The sequence below is a fragment of the Ictidomys tridecemlineatus genome, chromosome 16 (genome assembly GCF_052094955.1).
Source record: "Ictidomys tridecemlineatus isolate mIctTri1 chromosome 16, mIctTri1.hap1, whole genome shotgun sequence".
Taxonomy (NCBI): domain Eukaryota; kingdom Metazoa; phylum Chordata; class Mammalia; order Rodentia; family Sciuridae; genus Ictidomys; species Ictidomys tridecemlineatus.
Window position 1 is genome coordinate 12,402,828 of NC_135492.1, and position 13,044 is coordinate 12,415,871.

Genomic DNA, 13,044 nt, shown 5'->3' on the forward strand with positions numbered 1-13,044 from the left:
GGTTAGGGTTAGGGTTAGATTAGGTTTAAATTTTTGTTAGGGTTAATGTTAAGGTTAGGGTTGCAGATAGGATTAGATTTTGTTTGGCTCAGTGTTAGGGGTAGTGAAAGTGTTAGGGTTAAAATTATGACCTGTGTTAGGTTTAGCATCACGGTTAGGTTTAGGATAGAGTTAGGGTTACTGCCAGGGTTAAGGTGAGGTTTAGGGGTATTGTTAGTGTAAGGATTAAGTTAAAGGTTATGGATAGGGTTAAAGTTATGATTAAGGTTAGTTTTAGGGTTAGGTTTAGGGTTAGAATTAAGGTTAGTGTTAGGGATAATTTTCATGTTAGTGTTAGGATTAGGGTAAGTTTTAGAGTTAGGGTTAGGGTTAGTGTTAGTGTTAGGTTTAGAGTTTAGTTTAGTTTTAGGGTTAGAATTAGGTTTAGGATTAAGTTTAGGGTTAGGGTATTTTAGGGTTAAAGTTAGGTGAGGGATGTGGATAGGATTGGATTTTGGGTTTAGTTGAGGGTTAGCTTTAAGGTTAAAATTAGGATTATTGATAGGTTTGGTAAGTGATAGGGTTAAGGTTAGGGTTAGGATTAGGTAAGGTGTAAGGTTTTGTTAGAGTTAAGATTTGGGTTAGAATTGCAGATAGGATTAAATTTAGTTTTAGGCTCAGGATTAGGGTTACAGTTAGTGTTAGTAATAGGGTTAGGGTTAGTTTTATGGAAAGGGTTAGTGTTAGGAAGAGGGTTTGTGTTAGCTTTAGGGTAACCATTATTTTTAGTGTTAGGGTCAGGTTTAGGTATAGGGTTAGGTTAGGTTTATGAATAAGATTAGGGTTAGGTTAGAGTTAGGGTTAGGGTTAGGGTGAGGGCTAGGGTTAGGGGTAGGGTTTTGGCTAGTGTTTAGATTAGTGTTAGGCTTAGATTTAGTGTCATGTTTAGGGATATTGTTAGGGTATAAGTAAGGGTAAAAGTTAGTGTTAGAGTTAAAATTAATGTTAGGTTTAGGTTTAGGGTTAGGGTTAGTTTTAGGGTTATCACTAGTGTTAGTGTTAGGGTTAGTGTTAAGTTTAGAAATACTTTTAGGTTTAGGGTTAGGGTTCGCTATAGTGATAGGTTTAGGATTAGGTTAAAGTCTAGGGTTATGTTTAAAATTAGAGTTAGAGTTAGGTTAGGATTAGGGTTAGAAATAGCATTAGGATTAATGTTAGTGTTACAGATAAGGCTAGCTTTAGGATTAGGCTTACTGTCAGTCTTAGGGTTAGGGTTAGATTTGGGCTTAGTGTTAGTTTTAGGGTAATGGTTAGAGTTAAATTAAGTGTCAGGATTAGGGTTCGGGTTAGTGTTAGGGTTATAGTTATGGTTAGTATAGGGTTAGGATTTAATTAGTGTTATTTTAGAGTTAGGATTAGGGATAGGTTTAGTTTTGTGTTAGGGTTATGTTTAGGGTTAGGATTAGGATTAGGGTTAGGTTTAGGTCTAATTTTAGGGTATATGTTAGGGTTAGGGTTCAGTCCAGGGTACTGGCTAGTGTTAGGTTTGGTTTAGGGTTAGGATTAGTGTTAGGGTTATGGTTAGCTTTAGGGTTATTTTTAGGGTTAGGCCTAGGTTTACAAATAGGGTTAGGGTTAGTTTTATGATTACTGTTAGGTTTAGGCTTAATGTTAATATTAGAATTAGGTTTGGGTTAGTGTTGAAGTTAGGGTTAGGATTAGGGTTTTGGTAAGTGTTAGGGTTCGGGTTATATTTAGGATTATTTTTAAGTTTAGGTTTACATTTATGGTTAGGGTTAAAGTAAGGGTTAGTGTTATGGTTAGGATTAGGTTTGGAGTTAGGGTTAGTTTTAGTGTTAGGGTTAGGTTTGGGGATGGAATTAACTTAAGGTCAGGGTTAAGGGTAGGGTTAGATTTACAGTTTTTGTAAGGGGAAGGTAAAGGGTCAGGGTTAGTTGTAGGGTTATGAATAGGATTAGGTTTAGGGTTAGTGTTAGGTTTAGGGTTAAGGTTGGTGTTAAGATTAGTGTTAGGGTTATGTCTAGTTTTAGTGTTATGTTTAGGGATAGGGTTAGGGTTAGCATTATGGTTAGTGTTAAGATTAGGTTTAGTGTTAGGAGTAGGATTAAGGTTCAGGTTAGTGTTAGGGTTAGATCTAGGGTTAAAGTTAGGATTAGAGTTTGTGTAATGGTAAGGGTTAGGGTCAAGGATAGTGTTAGGGTTATGGTTAAGATAGTTTATGGTTATGGTTAGGTTTCAGTTTTAGTGTTAGGGTTAGGGTTAGACTTGGGGTTAGGTTTAGTGTTATGGTTAGTGTTTGGGTTAGGGTTAGGGAAGATTATGGTCAGAGTTTGTGTTAGGGTTGGGGCTTTGGTTGTGTATGGGATTAGGTTTAGGCTAAGGTTTAGGATTAGGACTAAGGTATGTGATGAGGTTATAATTTGGGATAGGTTTAGAGTAAGAGTGAGTTTTAGGAGTAGGTGTAGGGTTATGATTAGTGTTACGTTAAAATTAGAATTAGGGTTAGTTTTACGTTTTGTGTTAAATTTAGGGTTAGGGTTACAGTTTTGGTTAGTGTTAGGGTTTGGTTTAGGATTAGGGTTACTACTAAGTTCATAGTTAGGGATAGAGGTAGATTTCTCGTTATGGTTAGTTTAGTGTTAGGCTTAGGGTTAGGGTTAGCGTTAGGTTTAGGGTTACTGTTAGGGTTAGTGTTAGGGTTAGGTTTAGAGTTAGGTTAAGGATTAGGGTAAAGGTTAGTTTTAGGGGTCTGGTAAGAATTGGGGTGAGAAGTAGAGATAGGGTTTGTGCTAGTGTTATGTTTAGTTTTAGGGTTAGGATTAGGATTTGGGTTAATTTTAGGGTTAGTGTTAAGGTTAGTTTTCAGGTTAGGGTTAGGGTTAGGTTTTGTGTTAGTTTTAGTATTAGGGTTAGAGTTATGGTTAGTGTTAGTTTAAGGGTTAGGTTTAGGTTTAGGTTTAGTGTTAGGTTTAAGTTTAGGGTTAAGTTCAGTATTAGGGTTAGGGTTATGTGTAAAATTAGGGTTTGTGTTAAGGTTGGAATTAATATTAGGGTTAGTGTTATGTTTAGGTGGGGGTTAGAGTTAGGATCATGTTAGGTTTTGTGTTAGTGTTAAGGTAAGGTTTACAGTGGTGGATAAATTTAGTGTTAGTTTTAGGCTAAGGGTTAGGGTTAGGGTGAGCATAAGGTCTAGTGTTAGTGTTAAGTTTAGGGTTATGTTAATTTAGGGTGAAGGATTGGGTTATGTATAGATTTAGTTTTAGCTTAGTGTTAAAGTTAGTGTTAGTGTTAGGGTTTGTTTTAAATTTAAGGTTAGAGTTAGGGTTTGGGTAAATGTTAGGGTTATGGTTAGGGTTATTGTTAAGTTTACATTTAGGGATAGGATTAGGGTTATGGTTAGGTATAGGTTTATGGTTAGATTTATTGTTAGGGTTTTTGTTAGGGTTTAATTTTGTGTTAGGGTAAGAGTTCGTGTTAGGGTTAGGGTTAGGATTAGTTTTAGGGATAGGGTTAAAAATAGGGTTAAAGTAAGAGTTTGTGTTAGATTTAGGGTTAGGTTTAGGTTTAAGGTTAGATTTAGTTTTTGGATTAGGGTTAGAGTTAGGGTTAAGATTAGGTTTAGTGTTGGTTTAGGGTTAGAATTAGGATTATGGATAGGAATATATTTAGGGTTAGTGTTAAGTTAGATTTAAAATTAGGGTTAGGGTTATGTTTATTGTTAGGTTTAGAGTTAGGTTTAGTGTTAGGTTTAGTGTTAAGGTTAGGGGTAGGGGTACATTTAGGATATGAGTTAGTTTTAGGAGTAAGGATAGGGTTAAAGATAGTGTTAGATTTAAGATTATAGTAATGGTTAGGGTTAGTGTTAAGCTTAACTTTAGGGTTAGGGTTTGGTTAGTGTTAGGGTTAGCGTTAAGTTTTGGAGTAGGTTTAAGTTTACACTTAGGGATAGGGTTAGGGTTAGAGTTAGGGTTTGGTTTATTGTTAGGTTAAGCTTTAGGTTTAGGGTTACTCTTAGGGTTAGGGTTAGAATTAGGTTTAGGTTTATGGTTAGGAATAGGGTTAAGTTTAGTATTAGTGTTAGTGTTAGGGTAAGGTTTAGGTTTAGGATTACGGTAGGGTTAGATTTAGGATTATGTTTAGGGTTAGAATTAGGGTTAATGTTATGGTTAAGTTATGGTTATGGTTATTATTAGGGTTAGTGTTTCTGTTAATGTTTAGGTTTGGGTTACCGTTTGGGTTTCTGTTAGTGTTTGGTTTAGGGTTAGGGTTAGTGTTAAACTTAGTGTTAGGTTTTGGTGTAGGGTTAGTGTTATGATTAGTGTTAATGATAGTGTTAAGTTTAGAGTTATGGTTAGGTTTTGTGTTAGGTTAAGATTTAGGGTTATTGTTATGGTTAGTGTTACTGTTAGGGTTAGGTTTAGGGTTAGGTAAGAGTTAGTTTTCGTGTTAGCATTAGGGTTAAGGTTAGAGTTACGGTTAGGGTTAGGGTTAGGTTTAGTGTTAGATTTAGGATTAGGTTTAGAGTTAGTGTTAGGTTTAGTGTTAAGATTAGTGTTAGGGTTAGGGTTATGATTAGGATTTGGATGAGTGTTATGTTTAGGTCTAGAGTTAGGGTTAGGGTTAATTTTAGCATTAGAGTTAGGGTTAGGTTTAGGGTTAGTGTTAGGATTAAGTAAAGGGTAAGGTTTAAAGTTAGTTTTAGTATTAAGGTTAGGTTTAGGGTTAGGATTAGTGATAAAGATACTGTTAGGGTTACATTTAGGTATAGGGTTAGGGTTAGGTTTGGGTTAGGTTTTGTGTTAGGTTTACAGTAAGGGTTAGGGTTACTGATAGGTTTAGACTTATTATTAGACTTAGAATTAGGATTAGAGTTAGGGTTAGTGATAGGGTTAGGGTTTAGGTCAGGGTTAGGCTTATTTTTAGGGTTAGGTTTATGATTTCTGTTTAGTTATGGTTAGGGTTAGGGTCAATATTAGGGTAAGGTTTAGGGTTAGTGTTATGGTTATTGTTAGGGTTAGCTTTATGTTTAACATTAGGGTTAGTTTTAGGGTTAACATTAGGGTTATTGTTAGGGTTAGGGTTAGGGTTAAGTTTTATATTAGGGTGAGGGTTAGAATTTGGTTTAGATTTAGGGTAAAGGTTAGGGTTAGTGTCAGGTTAATGTTTAGGATCATTTAAGGTTTAGTGTTAGCGTTAGAATTAGGGTAGGGTTATTGTTAGGGTAAGGGTTAGTTTAAGGGTTAGGGTTACAGTAAGCGTTACTGTTACAGTTAGGATTATAATTAGGTTTAGGATTAGCATTAGTGTTAGTTTTTGGGTTATTTGTTGTGTTTAGTGTTAGTGTTAGGGTTAGGGTTAGGTTGAGTTTTAGGGTTAGCATTAGTGGTAAGGTTAGGGTTAGGTTTAGGTTTAATGTTAACTTTGAAATTGGACTTAGGGTTAAATTTAGGGTTATTTTTAGGATTAGGTTTAGGGATCGATTTTGGGTTAAGGTTAGGATTAGTGTTATGGTTGGGGTTAGTGTTAGTGTTAGTGTGGCAGTTAGATGAAAGTTAGTGTTAGGTTTAGCACTAAGGTTAGGGTTAGTGTTAGAATTAGGTTTAGGGTTAGCATTAGTTTTAGTGTTAGGAATAGCATTAGGGTTAGGGTAATGGTAAGTTTTAGGTTTAGATGAGGGTTAGATTTAGTGTTAGGTTTAGGTTTAGGGTTAGTGTTAGGGTTAGGGTTATGGTTGTGGTTAGGGTTAAGGTTAGGGTTACGATTAGTGTTAGATTTAGGTTTTAGATTTTGGTTATTGTTTGGTTAAGGGTTAGGTTTAGGATTAGTGTTATGATAAGAGTTGTGGTTAGAGTTAGGTTTAGGGTTAGGGTTTAGTTAGGTTTAGAGGTTTGGTTAGGGTTTGATTATGGTTACAGTTGTGCATACAATTAGGGTTAGGGTTAGGGTTGGGTTTTGGTTAGGGTTATTGGCGTGTTTAGTATTCGGGTTAAGGTTAGGTTTACTGTTAGGTTTGGGGTTAGGGTAGGATTAGGTTTAGGGTAAAGGTTAGTTTTATGGTTAGGGTTAGGGATAGTGTTAGGGTTAGTGTTAGGGTTATTATGGTTAGTGTTAGGATTCCTGTTAGTGATAATGTTAAGGTTAGGATAAGGGTTAGTGTTAAGGTTACAATAAGGGTTAGGGTTAGTGTTACAGAAAGGGTTAGAATTAGGACTATTGTTAATGTTAGGGTTCAGGTTAAGGGTTAGATTTATTATTAGGATTAGGGTTAGGGTTAAGGTTAGCATTAGTTTTAAGATTATTCTTATGGTTAGGGTTAGGTTAAGTTTAGGGTTTGTGTTATGTTTTAGTTTATGGTTTGGTTTTGGATAGGATTAGGGTTAGATTTTGGCTTTGTGTTAGGTTTAGTGTTAATGTTAGTGTTAGGGTTATGGTTAGGATAAGGGTTAGTTTAAGGGTTATGATTTGGAATATGGTTTTGATTGGTTTTAGGGTTAGTTTTAGGGTAGGGTTAGGTTTAGTATAATGGTTTGTTTTAGATTTAGGGATTAGGTTTGGGTTAGGGTTAGTGTAAGGGTTAGGGTTATGGTTAGGGTTAAGAATAGAGTTAGTGTTAATGTTAGGGTTCAGTTTAAGTTTTGGCTTAGTGTTAGTATTAGTTTTAGGGTTAGTGATTGTTTTTTAATAAGGGTAAGTGTTAGGTTTAGTGTTAATTTTAATGTTAGGATTAGGATTAGTGTTAGAGTTAAGGTTATGTTTAGGGTTATGGATAGGTTTAGGTTTAGTGTGACAGTAAATGTTTGCATTAATTTTAGAGTTATGGTTATGGTTAGGGTTAGAGTTAGTGTTAAGGGTATGGTTAGAGTTAGTGTTAGGGTTAGGTTCAGAGTTAGGGTTAGTGTTAGTGTTAGTGTTAGGGTTATGTTTAGTGTTAGGTTTATTATTAGGTTTAGGGGTAGGTTTACTGTTAAAATGAAGGATAAGGATAGTTTTAGGGTTAGGGTTAGGGTTAGGTGAAGTTTAGGGTTTGTGTTACCTTTAAGTTTACAGTTAGGGTTGTGGATAGAATTAGGGTTAGGTTTAGGCTTAGGGTTAGGTTTAGTGATAGGTTTATGGTTAATGTTACTGTTAGGGTTATGGTTTTTAAGGTTTTGTTTTAGGGTTATGGTTATGGATATATTAAGGCTTAGTTTTAGAATTAAATTTAGGGTAAGGTTAGGTTTAGTATAAGGGTTAGGTTTAGATTTAGGGTTCGGCTTACAGTTAGGGTTAGTGTAAGGGTTAGGGTTATGGTTAGGGTTAAAGATAGGGTTTGTGTTGATATTATATTTAGTTTTTTTGTTTGTCTTCGTGTTAGTGTTAGGATTATGGTTAGTGTTCGGTTTAGGATTAGGGTAAGTGTTAGGTTTAGTGTTAGATTTAAGTTTAGTTTTAGGATAATTGTTAGGGTTAAGTTTACAGTTAGGTTTATGGTTAGAGTTAGGTTTATTGTGACAGTTAGTGTTAGGATTAGTTTTAGTGTTATGGTTATGGTTAGGGTAATAGTTAGTGTTAAGTGAAGGGTTAGGTTTAAGGTTTGGGATAGGGTTAAGGTTAAGGTTATGTTTAGGGTTAGGGTGTTAGTGTTAGTGTATGGTTAGGTTTAGAGTTAGGATTAGGGTTAGTGTTAGCTTTAGTGTTAAGGAAATGGTTTGGGTTACTGTTAGGGTTAGGGTTTATGTTAGGGTTAGGGTTAGTGTTAGGGTTAGAGTAAGGGTTAGGGTTATATTAGGGTTAGGTTTTGTGTTAGGGTTGTGGTAATAGTTAGGGTTGCAGATTCAATTAGGGTTAGGTTAGTCTTAGATTTAGGGTTAGGTGTAGGGTTAGTGTTTGGATTAGGGTTAGTTTTACTGTTTGGTTTTGTATTAGTGTTAGAGTTAGGGTAAGGTTTATTTTTATGGTTAGAGATAGGGTTAGGATTAGAGTTAGATTTAAACATATTGTTAGGTTTATGTGTTAGTAATGTTAATGTTAGGGTTAGGATCATGGTTAGTATTAGTGTTAAGGTTACGGTTAGAGATAGTGTAAGAGTTAGAATTACGTTTAGGTTTAGTGTTAGGTTTAGGATTATGGTTATGGTCAGGGTTAGTGTTTGGAATTTTGTTAGGGTTAGGTTTAGGGTAAGGGTTAGGTTAGGTTTACATTTAGGGTTAGGGTAAGAGTTAGATTTAGAATTTGAATTACGATTAGTGTTAAGGTTACAATTAAGTTTGGGTTTAGGATTAGTGTTAAGGTTAGAGTTAGTTTTAGGGTTAGAGATAGTGTTTGGGTTATGTTTAAAATTATGTTTCGGTTAGGGTTTGAGTTAAAGTGAGGATTAAGGTTAGATATAGTGTTAGTATTAGGGTTAGAGTTATGGTTAGGGTAAGTGTTAAGGTTAGAGTTAGGATTATGTTTAGCTTTAGTGTTAAAGTTAGAGTTAGGATTAGGGTTCAATTCAGTGTTATTGTTAGGGTCAGGTTTAGGGTTAGGGTTAGGGTTAGTGTTAGGGTTAGGATTATGGTTAGAATTAGTGTTATGGTTAGGGTTAGTGTTTGTGTTAGCATTAGTTTAAGGGTTAGGGTTACGTTTAGGTTTAGCTTTAAGGTTAATTTTAAGGTTAGGTTTATTATTAGGATTGATTTTAGGGTTGAGGTTATTGTTAGGTTTATGGTAAGGTTTATAATTAGGATTAGCAGTAGGGTTAGAGTTAGTGTTAGTGTTAGCTTTAGGGTAAGGGTTAGGTTTAGTGTTAGGGTTCGATTTAGGGTTAGGTTTAGTTTTAGGGTTAGGGTTAGTGTTAGGCTTACTGTTAGGGTTAGGGTTTGAGTTAGGGTAAGGTTTAGGGTTTGGGTTAATTTTAGTGATAGGGTTAGGGTTATTGTTTGTGTAATGGTTAGGGTTAGGCTTAGGGTTATGTTTAGGTAAAGGGTTAGGTTTAGGGTTAGGGTTCAAGTTAGGGTGGGGTTAGATTTATGGTAAGGGTTAGTTTTAGAATTTGGGTTAGGGTTATGGTTAGTGTTAGGGAATGGGTTATGGTTTGGGTTAAGATTAGGTTTGGTGTTAAATTTAGGGTTACATTTAGAGTTTGAGTTAGTGTTAGTGTTAGGGTTAGTGTTAGTTTTAGGGTTAGGGTTAAGTTTAGTGTTAGGTTTAGGGATTTGGTTAGGGTTCGTGTTAGGTTTTGTTTGAGATTTAGGGTTTGGTTTAGTGTTAGGGTTATGGTTAGGGTTAGAGTTAGAGGTAGGGTTTTTTATAGGGTTAGAATTAGCGTTATTGTTAGGTTTAGTTTTAGGGCTAGTGTTAGAGTTAGGATTAGACTTACTTTTAGTGTTAGTTTTAGGATTAGGTTTAGGGGTAGGTTTAGGGTTAGTGTTAGGATTAGGGTTAGGTTTAGCTTAAGGGTTAGGGTTAGTGTTAGGTTTAGGATTTGGGTTAAGGATAGGGATAGGGTTAAGGGTTAGGTTTAATCTTAGGGCTAGGGTTAGTTTTAGTGTTATGGTTATGGTTAACTTGATGGTTAGGGTTATGATTGGCTTAGGAGTATTGCGAGGCTTAGGGTTAGGTTTAGGATTATGGTTAGGTTTAGTGTTAAATATAGTGTGAGAATTAGGATTTGGGTTAGTGTTTGGTTTACAGCTAGGTTTAGAGTCATTGTTAAGGTTATGGATAGTGATTAGGTTTAGGATTAAGTTTATGGTTAGGTTTAGTGTTAGGTTTTGGTTTTGTTAGGTTTAGGGTTAATGTTTTGTTTATGGTTAGGATTAGTGTTATGGTAAGCATTAGAGTTAAATTTAGGGTTATTGTTAGGTTTAGGTTTATGGGTAGAGTTAGTGTGAGCATTAGGTTTAGTGTTAGGTTAGGGTTAGAATTAGAGTAAGGATTAAGATTGGGGTAGGTTTTGATTAGGGTTACGGTTAAGGTTAGGGTAAGTTTTAGGGTAAGGGTTAGGTTAAGTGTTAGGTTTAAGATTATGGTTGGTGTTAGGAATAGTGTGTTAGGAATATGTATAGATTTAGTTTTAGGTTTACTGTTGTGTTTACGATTGGAGTTAGAATTAAGTTTAGGTTTAGGGTGAGCGTTTGTGTTAGGATTTGTTTTAGGATTAAAGTTAGTGTTAGGTTTAGTGTTAGGATTAAGGTTAGGTTTAGTATAAGGTTTGAGTCAGTGTTAGGATTGGGGTTAAAGTTAGGGTTGGTATATAATTTAGATTTAGGATTATGTTTAGGATTAGTTATAACATTAAGATTACGGTTATGGTTAGGTGGTAGGGTTATTGCTATACTTATGGTTAGGATTAGATTTGGGGTTAGTGTTAGGTTTAGTTTTAGGGTTATGGCTACGGTTAATATGAGGCATAGGTTTAGTCTTTAGTTGCCTTTGGGTTGTGGTTGTGGTTAAGTTTAGGGTTAGAGTAAGGCTTAAGGTTAGGGTTATGTTTTGAGTTATTGTTAGGAAAAAGGTTATGGTTAGGGTTAGGGTTAGGCTTCTTGTTAAAGGTAGGGGTTAGGGTTATTGGATGGGTTAGTGGTAGTGGTAGTGTTACAGTTAGGGTTAGCATTGACATTAGAATTATTGTTAAGGTAATGGATAGAGTTATGATTACTGCTAGAGTTAATATTAGGTTTATGGTTATTGTTAGGGTTAGAGTTAGGATTAGGTTTATGCTTTCTTAATATTAGGTTTAGAGTTAGGGTTAGGGTTATTGTTATGGTTATGTTTAGGTTTAGAGTTAGGTTTAGGGAAAGGGTTATGGTTAAGATTAGTTTATGGTTAGTGTTAGGGTTAGAGTTAGGGTTCATGTGATATTTAGGGTTAGAGTTAAACTTGAGGTTGCGGTAGGATTAGGTTTAAAATTATGTTTAGGGTAAGGATTAGGTTTAGTTTTAGGGGTAGCGTTATGTTAATTGTTAGGGTTAGGACTATGGTTGTTATTAGGAATAGGGTATGGTATAGCATTAGTGTTAGGGTAAGGGTTAGGGTTAGGGTTTGGGTTAGTATTAGGATTAGGGTTAGGATTAGGTTTGGACTTAAGTTTACGGTTAGGGATAGGGTTTGGGTAAGTGTTACAGTTCAGTTTAGTGTTACTTTTGGGGATAGGATTAGGAATAGCTTTAGTGTTATGGTTAGTGTTAAAGTTAGGTTTAGGGTAATGGTTAGGTTAGGGATGGTGTAGGGTTAGATTTAGTTTTAGGTTAGGGTTAGGGTAAGGGTTAGTGTTAGGATTAGGGTTTGGGTAGTGTTTCTGTTAGTGTTAGCATTAGGGTTAGGGTTAGGTTTAGTGTTAGGGTTAGGGTTAGAGTTAGGTTTAGTGTTAGGTTTAGAATTACGGTTAGGATTAGTGTTAGCTTACAGTTATGTTTAGTGTTTGTGTTAGGGTTTCGGTAAGGGTTAGGGTTAGTTATAGAGTTAGGGTTAGGTTTAGTATTAGGATTAGTGTTAGGGTTATTTTTAGTGTTCAGTTTACTTTAAGGTGTAGGATTAGGGTTAGGTTAGGTTTAGAGCTTGTTTTAGGTTTAATTATAGGGTTAGAGTTGCAGACATATTTAGGGTTGGTTTTTGACATAGGTTTAGGTTTAGCGTTAGGGTTAGGGTAGGGCATTGATTAGTTTTAGTGTTATAGTTAAGATTAAGTTTATTGTTAGGGTTAGGGTTAGGGTTAGTTTCATGGTTGGGGTAGTGTTATGTTTAGTGTTAAGGTAAAGGTTAGGTTAGGGTTAGAATTATGATTAGGATTAGTGTTAGGGTTGGAATAAAAATTAGGATTAGGTTTATGGTTAGTATTAGTGTTAGGTTTAGGGTTAGGGTTAAGTTTAATGTTTGGGTTAGTTTTAGGTTTAGGTTTAGGTTTAGGGTAAGGGTTAGGGTTAGGTTTAATATTAGGGTTATGGTTACAGATAAAATAAGGGTTAGGTTTAGGTTTAGCATTAGGGTTAGTGTTAGGGTTAGGTTTAGGGTTAAGATTAGAAATAGTGTTAGGGCTAGGATTAAGGTGTCAGTATTAGGGTAAGGGTTAGGGTTACAGTTAATGTTAGGATTAGGTTTTCAGTTAAGGTTAGGTTTAGAGTTAGGGTTATTGTTAGAGTTAGGGTTAGGGTTAGTTTTAGTGTTATGTTTATGGTTAGGGTTAGTATTAGTCTTATGTTTATGGTTAGGGTTAGGCTTAAAGTTAGTGTTAGGATTAGGGACTGGGTTAGGTTTGGGGTTAATGTTAGATTTAGGATTAGGGTTAGGGTTACGGTTTGGATTAGATTTACGGTTAGGGTTAGGGTTAGGGTTAGAATTAGGATTATGGTTTGGATTAGATTTAGGGTTAGGGTTAAGGTTAGTTTTAGAGTTAGAGATATGGTTAGATTTAGGTTTAGTGTTAGGTTTATTGTTACAATTAGATTTAGGGTTAGTGTCAGGTTTAGGTTTAGGGTTAGGCTTATTTATAGGAATAATATTAGGGTTAACATTGGGGTTCAAGTTAGGGTTATTGTTAGAATTATAGTTAGGTTTAGAGTTAGGTTTAGTTTTAGAATTAGGTTTGGGCTTATGGTTCGATTTACTGTTAAGCTCAGGGGTATGTTAGAGTTAGGGTTAGTCTTAGGTTTAGGGTCAGGGTTTTGTTAGGTTTAGGGATTGTGTTAGGGTTAAGGTTAGGGTTAGGGTTAAAATTAGGGTTATACATAGGAATAAGGTTACATTTAGGTTTAGGTTTAGAATTATGGTTAGGGTTAGTGTTAGTGTTAGAGTTAGGGTTAGGGTTAGGATTCGAGTTTGTGTTAGGTTTAAGGTTAGTGTTAGAGGTAGAGTTAGGGTTATTGTTAGAGTTAGGGTTAGGGTTAGTTTTAGTTTTAGGTTTATTTTAGTGTTATGTTAAGGCTAGGATTATGGTTAGAGTCAGGTTTAAAGTTAGTGTAAGTGTTAGGATTAGCATTAGGGTTAAGTTTTGTGTTATGCTTAGGGTTATGGATAGGTTTATGTTTAGTGTTATATTTAGGTTTAGGGTTAGGTTTAGGTTAGTGTTTGGATTTCTGTTAGGTT